This window comes from Vigna unguiculata, chromosome 3 (assembly GCF_037176805.1).
Source record: "Vigna unguiculata cultivar grain cowpea cultivar isolate G323 ecotype 2 chromosome 3, ASM3717680v1, whole genome shotgun sequence".
Lineage (NCBI taxonomy): Eukaryota > Viridiplantae > Streptophyta > Magnoliopsida > Fabales > Fabaceae > Vigna > Vigna unguiculata.
Window position 1 is genome coordinate 14,652,769 of NC_140794.1, and position 12,903 is coordinate 14,665,671.

Here is a 12,903-nt window from a genome sequence, read left to right on the forward strand (position 1 = left end):
TATATTCTGATATATATCGGCTTAGCTATAATCACTAGAATTCCTATATACTAAGTATAAAGATATAGGAATTCTAGTGATTATAGACTGTCTTTTTTAATAAAAATAAGAATAAAAATCGACAAAAATAAAAATAGATATAGTACAAATAGTAAATCGAGGTACCCTTATTTATGATAAACTTTCCTTCCATTTTTGTTCCTTTAGTGGGTCTAGTATTTCCGGCAATTGCAATGGCTTCTTTATTTCTTTATGTTCAAAAAAACAAGATTTTTTAGATACGGCGGTAAGTAGGGAAAAATATTATAGATCTTTTTTTTAGAGCTGGAAGCAATTGGATGAATTCCCCCTAAAGGTTTACATTTCAGTAGCGCCAGTTGATGAAAATTACTTTAGAAACAAGTAAAATTCTGGGGTTTTTTATTCCACAATTATTATTCTTAAAAAGAAAAAGAGGGGGTAATGAATATTTTAAAAAAAAGATCAAAAGAAGTACTGATCTATTCTATAACAGAGTCTCGAAAAATAAGCAATATCTTTTCAGCCTTTATCATTTTTTTAGGTTCATTGGGGTTATTGTTGGTTGCAATTTCCAGTTATCTCGGTATGGGTCTTTTCCTTTTTTCTCAGGAAATTAGTAATTTTCCATTTATTCCACAAGGGGCCGCGATGGCTTTTTATGGAATTGGGGGTCTCTTTATTAGTTTTTATTTGTGGTGGATTATTTTGTGGGATATTGGCGGTGGTTTTGATATCTTCGATAAAAAAAATAAAGAAGAAGTATGTTTTCTTCGTTGGGGATTTCCTGGAAAAAATCGTCGTATTATTCTCAAAATACCTATGAACGAGATTAAATCTATCAGAATAATAACAGGAGTTCAAGAACGAAGTATTTTGACTCGTACTCTTACTTATGAGAGTCTCGTTTATATGGAAACAATAGAACAGGGGTTTATTCCCTTAACTCGTATTGAAGATAATTTGACTCCACTAGAAATTGCAAATAGAGCTGGCGAATTATCTTTTTTTTTAGGTGTACCGCTTCTTTATTGATGAAAATTGGACTTAACTAGAAATAAAATTGCACAAAAAGTTTCAGAATTGTCCTATTTATTTAGTGTACCGATTGAAATATTTTGAAAAAAAACTGTTTTTTTCAAAATATTTCAATTTTTATTTTTATAGATGGGACATTTTTTGATTTCGAAATTTGAATATTATTCATAACTCGAAGTGCTCCTTGGTGTATTTCTAAAAAGAATCCTTTTTTCTTCGAATCTTAGCAATTAATATCCTTTCGAAACAATATTTTTTTCTTCATTGGATTGGAATTGACTGTGAATTCTTTCGATTTCTTATTCGATTTATGTATTCTTTTTTCTCAATTAAAGAAGGCAAAGGCTAACTTCCGAAGTTTAAGTAAAAAAAAATGATAAAATACAATCTAAATTTATCTAGAAGCTCTATAACTTGTAATGAAGCTTATACTTGATAGAAAAGTTATTATCATATAGAGTTGACGAAAGAGATGAAGTTAAGTTCATTAAAGACGAAAAATGAAAAAAAAAAAAAGCATTCCCCTTCTATATCTTACATCTATAGTCTTTTTGCCCTGGTGTATCTCTTTCACATTTAAGAAAAGTCTGGAATCTTGGTTTATTAATTGGTGGAATACTAGTCAATCCGAAATTTTCTTGAATGATATTAAAGAAAAGAGTATTCTAAACAAATTCATAGAATTAGAGGAACTGTTTTTCTTAGATGACATGTTAAAGGAATGTCCGAAAACATATATACAAAACCTTCGTACTGGAATTTATAAAGAAACAATCCAATTAATCAAAACACACAATGAAGATCGTATGAATACGATTTTGCACTTCTCCACAAATATAATTTGTTTCTTTATTCTAAGCGGTTATTCTATTCTTGGTAATCAAGAACTTGTTCTTATTAACTCTTTGGTTCGAGAATTTATATATAATTTAAGTGACACAATAAAAGCTTTTTCTATTCTTTTATTAACTGATTTATGTATAGGATTCCATTCAACCCATGGGTGGGAACTACTTTTTGGCTTCGTTTATAAAGATTTTGGATTTGCTCAAAATGATCAAATTATATCCGGTCTTGTGTCCACTTTTCCAGTCATTTTAGATACAATTTTAAAATATTGGATTTTCCGTTATTTAAATCGCATATCTCCATCACTTGTAGTGATTTATCATTCAATGAATGATTGACAGAAAAACCGATTTACTTCAATGAATTTCAAGTTTTTATCTAAAAAAGATAATTTTTCATTTTCCCCTCTTTAAAAAAAAGTTAAATAAAAAAGGGGTTCCCACCTTGGATAGGGAACTATGCGAGTGACCTACCTAATCTTATTGTAGAAATTTTCAGGATCAATGATTAGACCATGCAAACTAGAAATGCTTTTTCTTGTATAAAGGAAGGGATTACCCGATCCATTTCTATATCGGTCATGATATATATAATAATTCGAGCACCCTTTTCAAATGCATATCCAATTTTTGCACAGCAGGGTTATGAAAATCCCCGAGAAGCAACCGGTCGTATTGTCTGTGCCAATTGCCATTTAGCTAATAAGCCCGTGGATATTGAGGTTCCACAAGCGGTACTTCCTGATACTGTATTTGAAGCAGTTGTTCGAATTCCTTATGATATGCAAGTGAAACAAGTTCTAGCTAATGGTAAAAAGGGAACTTTGAATGTGGGGGCTGTTCTTATTTTACCGGAAGGTTTTGAATTGGCACCCCCCGATCGTATTTCGCCTGAGATTAAAGAGAAGATAGGCAATCTGTCTTTTCAAAACTATCGCCCTACAAAAAAAAATATTCTTGTAGTAGGCCCTGTTCCTGGTCAGAAATATAATGAAATCACGTTTCCTATTCTTTCCCCGGATCCCGCTAGTAAAAGAGATATTCATTTCTTAAAATATCCTATATATGTAGGCGGGAACAGGGGAAGGGGCCAGATTTATCTTGACGGGAGCAAGAGTAATAATAATGTTTATAATGCTACAGCAGCAGGTATAGTCAAAAAAATCATACGAAAAGAAAAAGGGGGATACGAAATCACTATAGTAGATGCATTAGATGAGCGTGAAGTGATTGATATTATACCTCCAGGACCAGAACTTCTTGTTTCAGAAGGTGAATCTATCAAACTTGATCAGCCATTAACAAGTAATCCTAATGTCGGTGGATTTGGTCAGGGGGATGCGGAAATAGTACTTCAAGATCCATTACGTGTTCAAGGTCTCTTGTTCTTCTTGGCATCTATTATTTTAGCACAAATCTTTTTAGTTCTTAAGAAGAAACAATTTGAGAAGGTTCAATTGTTCGAAATGAATTTTTAGTTCCGCGTATTTATCAACATATTAAACTCGTAAAAATAACTCAATTTTTTTGATAATTTTTGTAATTATATTCTGTATAATATCTGTATAATAGAAAATATATATATATATATATTCAAATATCGAAAAGTTACTCTAAGGGGGATTCTTTGTTTTTTCTTTTTTTTTTCTTTGTCCTTTCCTAGAGTCCGATTCCTATTCCTTCTTGTTTGTGTTGAAATAGAAATATTCTAAAAATATCAATAAAATACTATTTTTGAATCCCTTCCTGAAAAATCCTATATCTTAGTTTCTCTTTTTTCCAACTTAGAATCTTTCTGCCAGATAATCTTTTATGGTATATAAATAATATGTAAAATAATATGTAGTGAACAAATAAAAAAAAAGAATGAAATGGAATTTTTTGAAACATCGGAAGAAGTAGTCATTTATATGAAAAAAAATTAGAATTCTTAAGAACTCAAGGGGGATCCACTTGCATTCGTCAAAGAAAGAGTGGATCCCTGTTCAGTTCTTACACTTTCATTTCAAAAACCCAAATAGAATACGATTACTACAGAGATGAGCCCAATCCGGAATATGAACCATAAAAGAAAATACCAATTAAACCGATCACAGTAATACCAGTTACAGTACCTATTATCCAAAGAGGAATTCTTCCAGTAGTATCGGCCATTTATCCCACTTTCCTCCACATTTAATCACGTAGTCAGTCATGCTAAAGACATTAACAAACAGTCATAGATAATTATGAAATGATATCCTTCCGAATGGGATAAAAGAATTCTTAATATATATATTATTGACTATTCCTATTTCTTCTATTAATTCTAATTAATTGAAGAAATAATTTGAAAATAAAACAGCAAGTACAAAAATAAGTAATAACCCCCAGTAGAGACTGGTACGATTCAATTCAACATTTTGTTCATTTGGGTTTGATTGTGTCATAGCTCTATAATTCAAATTAAGTTTATCGTTGGATGAACTGCATTGCTGATATTGATCCCAAAAAAGAAACAGTGGGTACCGCTAGTCCGTGAACAGCTAGCCATCGTACTGTAAAAATTGGATAGGTCCTATCTATAGTCATTGGAGCCTCCTAAAAAGATCTACTAAATTCATCAAGTTGTTCCAAAGGATCAAAACGGCCAGTTATTAATGGAATTCCTTGTCGGTTCTCTGTAAAATACTCGTTTGGGCGGGGACTTCCAAATACATCGTAAGCTAGACCTGTACTGACAAATAACCAACCTGCAATGAATAGGGAGGGTATAGTAATGCTATGAATAATCCAGTATCGGATACTGGTAATAATATCAGCAAAAGAACGTTCTCCTGTGCTTCCAGACATCTTGAACTCCACATATTCTTGTACAGTCAAAAGGGGGGGATCGAGTCCATAAAAGACGAGATCAGTAAGGCGAAATTTACTGAAATAGAATCCTTGTTAGATCGTCCATTTTGTACCAACGGTGTCTTTTGAGTATACCGAATCAGTATAGCTATCCTTCTTCTAACAGAGCAATGAAATTTCACAATCAGTGTAAAATTTTAGTACTAGATTTTTTTCTTCTTTTTTCATTGATTGTCTCTATGTAGTCAAAAATCCGATAGAAAATTTTGCAAAGTTTGGGTATATAAAAATTTTTTTTATATTAAATTTTTAGAGTAATAGTATAAAAGGAAGGTTCTTAACATTTCAAATTATTAGTTTTGGATTAGAAACTAAAGATCCATTAAAATCGGAATATGAGAAAAGGGTTTCTAATAATTAATAAAGTAGATAATTCATAAAGTAGATTTTCTATTTTAATAATTCAATTACTATATTTTGCATAAAATTGAAATCTATTGACATAGGATTTTTTCAAATTGATTTTTTTTCTAAACTCAAAATGAAAGGTCAAAATATGTAATTTAAATATTTAGAACAAATCCTAATGGTCAGAATATATCTAAAAAGGAATAGATGTATCTAGGGATTAGTAGGTTCAGAAAGAATTCTCCCTAGATATACAATACAGATGTCATGATATTTTATTTCAAAATGAATTCAAAATGAAACCAATCTTATAATTTTAAAAAAGACCTAACGTTAGGGATTTCTCAATAGGTAATGTTGCTCCAATACCTAACCAAAGGGCAACTACAATACCAATCAAAAAGATGGTAGTTGCTACTGGGCGGCGAAATGGATTTTGGAATTTATTAACATTCTCCAAAAAGGGTACTGTTAATAATCCCGTAGGTACCGAAACCATTAAAAGAACGCCCAATAACTTATTGGGCACTGTACGAAGTATTTGAAATACGGGAAAAAAATACCATTCAGGTAGTATTTCCAAAGGAGTTGCAAAAGGATCCGCAGGTTCCCCAATCATGGATGGTTCTAGAACCGCTAAGCCTACGTTACAGGCAATAGTACCTAGAATTACTACTGGAAAAATATATAAAAGATCGTTAGGCCATGCGGGTTCTCCATAATAATTATGACCCATTCCCTTAGCCAATTTAGCTCTTAATACAGGATCATTCAAGTCAGGTTTTTTTGTTATTGGGATAGGTGAATTCTTATAGATCCATCCTCCAAAAGAACCGGATATGATAATTTTTCATCATCCGGCTCGAGCACTAATCAAATTTTTCTTCAACTGTATCTATAGAATAAACTAGAAAAAAATGTATGTGTTATCCACACATATATGAAGATTCTAAATAATAAAAGAAACTTGATTCTATTCTCTTTTTCCAAAGTTACCATTTTTTATTGAAAAAAAAATTAAGTTCTTTTTAAGTAAATTTTAGTAAACGCTCAATACCCGAGTAGACTTTTCAAGTTGATAATGCTTTCTGGGTGATCTCAAACTTTGCAATTGTTATCCTATCAAAAAAAAAATCTTGATACTTTTTATGTACAAAGAATTTACTTGTTACTAATATAACCTAACTTGCGTTGTTCTTTAGATCTACTTTGTTCACTCCAATAGTATCAGAAATCAAATCAATGCATAGGAAATGAATGCGTTGTCATACTATATAGAATTCATACTATATCACATCACTTCTTTTACTGGATCTTATGGAGCCTGTTGATGCAGAATAAAATCGAGTCTGATCATAGAAAAGATTCTCTTCAAGTAAAACCAGCCTACCCTCTCTGTAAGAGCCTTGCTTGGTGGTTGGAAAAAAGACACATTTAATTGTAAATTATAATGTGGCAGATAAGATAAAGTCATATATCTGCGCGGCCAAATAAATAGTTCAAGTCACACACTCCCATAATCCATTTTTTTTGGAGAATTCCCTTCAACTATTTTTGTATGTAAAAAAAATTCAATTTTTGTTAAGTTGAAGAAAAATATCTAAATACATGTTTTATTTTGTTTTATAATCCATAATTGTAGCAATGAAAAAAAATCCTCCCCAAAATACAAAATGATAATGAAGTGATTACAAATATCTATGACCCATATTCACTATAAAGGACCAGAAATGCCTTGCTTACGTATCATTGAAAAGTGCATTAACATAAATACAGCAGTAAGAAGAGGTAATACAAAAGTATGCAAACTATAAAAACGAGTTAAGGTAGATTGGCCCACACTGGAACTTCCGCGTAATAATTCTACCAAAGACGATCCTATTACAGGAATAGCTTCGGGTACGCCTGTTACTATTTTTACTGCCCAATAACCAATTTGATCCCAAGGTAAGGAATAACCAGTTACACCAAAAGATGCAGTTAATACAGCCAAAACTACACCCGTAACCCAAGTTAATTCGCGAGGTTTTTTAAAACCACCTGTAAGATACACACGAAATACGTGTAGAATCATCATTAAGACCATCATACTTGCCGACCATCGATGAACTGATCGGATTAACCAACCAAAATTAGCTTCAGTCATTATATATTGAACAGAAGCAAAAGCTTCAGTAACGGTTGGGCGATAATAAAAAGTCATAGCAAATCCTGTTGCTACTTGGACTAAAAAACAAGTAAGTGTAATTCCCCCTAAACAATAAAATATGTTCACATGAGGCGGAACATATTTACTGGTTATATCATCGGCAATCGCCTGAATTTCAAGACGTTCTTCGAACCAATCATAAACTTTATTGAGATAGGTAACCCAAAGGAACCCCCCCAGAGAACCGTATATGCGAATTTCATCTCGTACGGCTCAAACAAAAATACCCAAATATTGATTGTAACAAAAACAGATATCCGTAATAGAAAGTTTGAAACTGCTTTATTTAATCCTATGATTCTAATTTTCTCTTACGATAAAAAAGAAATAAAAATCCGAAAGCTATTCTTTTTTGTTATAATGCCAAAATATCAAGTCGGCGCACCCGTCTTTATCGTGATCTTTTAAGGCCTCTTGAATATTCTTTACTTCTTTTTATTTGTATAATGTGAATTTACTGCTGTCTTCTTTATTCTTGAATTTTTATTATTGATAAGGATTCTCTTGTTAGGACCATATGAATGAATAAAAAAAACCTCAGATTCATACTAGAACCACGATGATTCAAAACAATTTTTAATCGAAGTCCAAAAATTCCCTGAGTAAGAATTGCTGGATCATCACTTCTTCAATGAATAGATAAAATATAATGAAAAAATTCAAGGAAAGGTTTGTCCTTTGCTCAAAATAAAGACAAACTGGAGAAGCTTGAAAGAATCAAAATTTTTCAATATATTTTTAGAACTCTTTGAAAAGGTTTTTAAATCCAGTTGCGAGGTCTAAATATTTAGTATGAATCATAGTATTAAGATTTTTAGAATCTATTTTCTATATTCCGTGCTCCAGATACTAGATTAAATATCTGACGGAATAAAACCATCTATATCAAGATGACAGACCCATTTTATGTTCTGTACTTTCAATAGGACCAATTAAAACAAGTCACACACTCATATTCCGGAAATACAGAAACAAAGAAATTCTACGATCAAACTACCACATCAACATGGAATAGACTAAGAAACAATAAGAAACCTAAACGCTTCACTTTCTATAAACTAATTACTCGATTCTTGTGAATCTAATTGATAGAAATTCCGTCCAATAAAATGGACGAATTATAAATCTCCAAAATAATAGATAGAAATATCGCAAATAGAGCCATTGCAACACCCATCAAAGGAGTAGTTCCCCACCCCGGGGCTACTTTACCATATTCTGAATTTAAAGGTTTCAATAAATTCCCTACAACTGTTCGTCTTGGACCAGATCTAGAATTATCCTCAACGGTTTGCGTAGCCATAAATACTCTTTTTTATTCATTTAGATCTGTTGACTTTGTATACCATTCCGCTGTAAATATAAGGATCTTATCCTATAGATCTATTGTGATCTGGAAACTTTAGAATTAAAATAATGGAAACAGCAACTCTAATTGCCATCTCTATATCTGGTTTACTTGTAAGTTTTACTGGGTATGCCTTATATACTGCCTTTGGGCAACCCTCCCAACAACTAAGAGATCCATTTGAAGAACATGGGGACTAGTTGAAGTAATGCGCCCTCCCTATTGGGGGCTCATTACTTCAATTAAGATAATAAAAAATTATTTGACCTTTTTCGTCGGAACTTTAGGAGGTTCTCTAAAAAAAATCACGAAAAAAATAATTCCTAAAGTTGAGACTAAGAGGAATGTATAAACCAAAGCTTCCATAAATTTAATCGTGGTTTACAATTATAGCTTTCATACCTGTTTCTTGGGGTGGGGCTCTTTTCGAAAAGAAAAAAAAGAATAAATGCAATGATTCCAATCAAGATTTATCTAGTTCTTTATATGAAATTCAAAATTATAAAAAAGTAGAAAAGAACAAAAGAATGTTATACTACCTGTCTTCTTGTAGTTGGATCTCCAAGTTTTTGGAATGCTCCAAATTCTACTTGAGCATCTAAATCTGGGTCGATACCAGCAAAAACATCTCTGAACAAAGTTCTAGAACCATGCCAAATGTGCCCGAAAAAGAATAGCAGAGCAAATGAAGCATGCCCAAAAGTAAACCAACCCCTTGGACTGCTACGAAAAACACCATCTGATTTCAAAGTAGCACGATCTAATTCAAAAATTTCCCCCAATTGAGCACGTCTAGCATATTTTTTCACAGTAGCGGGATCACTATAACTTACTCCATTAAGCTCACCACCATAGAACTCAACAGTTACACCTACTTGTTTGACACTATATTTCGATTCTGCTCTTCGAAAAGGAACATCGGCTCTAACAATTCCGTCCCCATCTACTAAAACAACTGGAAATGTTTCAAAAAAAGTAGGCATACGACGTACAAAAAGCTCATGTCCTTCTTTATCTCGAAAAATGGGATGTCCTAACCAACCGACGGCTATTCCATCTCCATTGTCCATTGAACCAGCTCTAAATAACCCCCCTTTTGCTGGATTATTTCCGATGTAATCATAAAAAGCTAATTTTTCAGGAATTTTAGACCAAGCTTCTGATAAATTTTGATTTTCGGCTAGCCCAGCACCAACTCTTCGATATATTTCTTGCTGGAAGTATCCCTGATCCCATTGATACCGAGTAGGACCAAATAATTCAATGGGGGTTGTTGCTGAACCATACCACATAGTTCCAGCAACGACAAAAGCTGCAAAAAAGACAGCAGCAATATTGCTAGAAAGGACAGTTTCAATATTTCCCATACGTAATCCTTTATACAGACGTTGGGGTGGACGCACACTAAGATGGAAAAGACCCGCTAATATGCCCAACGTTCCTGCCGCAATATGATGAGAAGCTATCCCCCCCGGAACAAAAGGATCAAAACCTTCCACACCCCACGCGGGATTTACGGATTGTATCCTTCCAGTTAGTCCATAAGGATCAGACACCCATATTCCGGGACCATACAATCCTGTTACATGAAATGCGCCAAAACCAAAACAAGCCACCCCTGCAAGAAATAAATGAATTCCAAAAATTTTTGGCAAATCCAAAGAAGGTTTTCCAGTACGTTCATCACAAAAGATTTCTAGATCCCAATAAACCCAATGCCAAATAGCCGCTAAAAAGCACAAGCCTGAAAACACTATATGTGCTCCGGCCACACCTTCGTAACTCCAAATACCCGGATTCGTTATAGCCCCTCCTATGATATTCCAACCGCCCCACGAATTAGTTATTCCTAAACGAGTCATGAAAGGTATAACGAACATACCCTGTCTCCACATTGGATCAAGAACAGGATCAGAGGGATCAAAAACTGCTAATTCATATAGAGCCATCGAACCGGCCCAACCAGCAACTAGAGCTGTGTGCATTATATGAACAGAAAGCAAACGGCCCGGATCATTTAAAACAACAGTATGAACACGATACCAAGGTAAACCCATGAAAAAATACCCCTTCAACAAAAAATAGACACTATGTAACTTTATTGCACTGGAAAAAAATGAATATAGCCTTTCAGTAGATTCTCTTGGAAAATGGAACAATCATATTTGTCGAAATCAAAGAAACAGATTTATTCTATACCGGATAAGTAACAATACGCAATGGTGGGGAGACGAAAGGGGTTGACAACTTTCTCTATGACTATTTAAATAAGTAAATGCAGACATATTCGCTTATCACCCCAATGACCCATTTATAACAACTCGACTTTATTTAGTCTTCTTTTTTATAGAAAAAAGCAATATTAATATAAAATCAAGTAAATCTTTTTTAACACGATAAGCTAATTCTTACGTTTCCACACTAAAGTGAGATATATGACTTTATTATTTGTCCATTTTATGCCCATTGGTGTTCCAAGAGTACCCTTTCGAACCCCCGGGGATAAAGATGCATCTTGGGTTGATATATAGTGCGACTTGTCAGATATAGTAGGTTATATGGGATTTACCCGTTTTCTCCCCCGATCGAGATATCCCCGCTTTCACCCCCAAAAGAGAATGATGAAATCATAAAGATAAAAAAATGGGGAGCGTGAAGTGTAATGAAGTACTATTCTATCGATTTTTTCATTTTTAGATAAAATTTCCAGATTATTACTCGAAATTATGAATAATTTATGGTTGGCTTAATTGGACCAATAAAATCAAGTACCCAGGCTCTGTGTAGAAAAAACCAATTGGTAATATTTCTACGATCACTACTTCTATCATATCTATATATTGTATTTTACAAAAAACATTAATAAATTCAGAAAAGGAAGAAGTTCTAACAAAAATACATAGTTTTGGACTATTTGTTCTATATGTGCAAATCCAAATCGGGCAGATCTTTACTCAGAGTAGAAAAGAAACCTAAAAGAATTGAAAAAGTCCATTCAGAAACAAGAAAATTACATTGTGATTCGGCTTCGATCTCGATGAAAGCAATACATCAATGAGAAGATAGTTCACTAAATTAAGTATATTCTTCTTTTTTTTAGTTCGAAGAAATCCATTAGAAAAAGAGAAAGATTAAAATCGACACATTGATTCCTTTTTTGCTTATATAATTTTTGATGAACTGTATGCATCAAAAGGTGCATGTACGGCTTTTAAGGAAAAAATGGAATCCTAATCAATCGACTTTATCGAGAAAGATTACTTTTTTTAGGTCAAGATGTTGATAGTGAAATATCGAATCAACTTATTAGTATTATGATATATCTGAGCATAGAGAAAGAGAATAAAGAATTGTCTCTGTTTATAAACTCTCCGGGGGGTGGGTAATACCTGGAATAGCTATTTATGATACTATGCAATTTGTACAACCAGATGTACAGACAGTATGTCTGGGATTAGCTGCTTCAATGGGATCCTTTCTTTTGGCAGGAGGCACAATTACCAAACGTCTTGCATTTCCTCACGCTTGGCGCCAATGATTCTTTTCTTTGAGAATATATAGAATAGATATCTATCTATCTATATATACTATACCTTCGCCATAAAAACCAAAGTAATAATAGCATGGTATTTTGAATTCCATATGCAATTTTTTTGAATCATTTAATTATATATAGAAAGAGTAGTATGAAAAAGAGGGTATTTTCCATTTTATCTGATCTATAAGAAACCTAGTTTCATTTTAGTAGTGTCGCATACTTTTTTGTTTTTTTTCATACCAGAAAGCTTGTAACAATTTTTATTTGAATCAGAAGAAAACTTAATATATGAAAAAAAAAAAGAAACTTTTGGATTGTTGAATACCAAAATGATATAAAAAACAACGGAACCATCGTAGTATTTAAAAATAGATTCAAAAAGAAAGTTGGTTATTCTATTGTTTATTATTTAAGGATCCGGATCCAAAAGACCTAGTAGATTTTGTACTTCTTTTTTCTTTGATAGAAAAAAAGAAATTTGTAAATGTAGAAACAAAATTCATCGAAGAAAATACTCTACTCTATCCATAGAGGAAAAAATGAATTGCATAAGTACAAAAGCCGTATGCATCAATACGCAGAAAATGCTTGTACGGTTATTGAATATACTTTTTGCCCTTTATCTTATTTGTCTTTGTCCCTTTTCTGTTACCTTTATTTT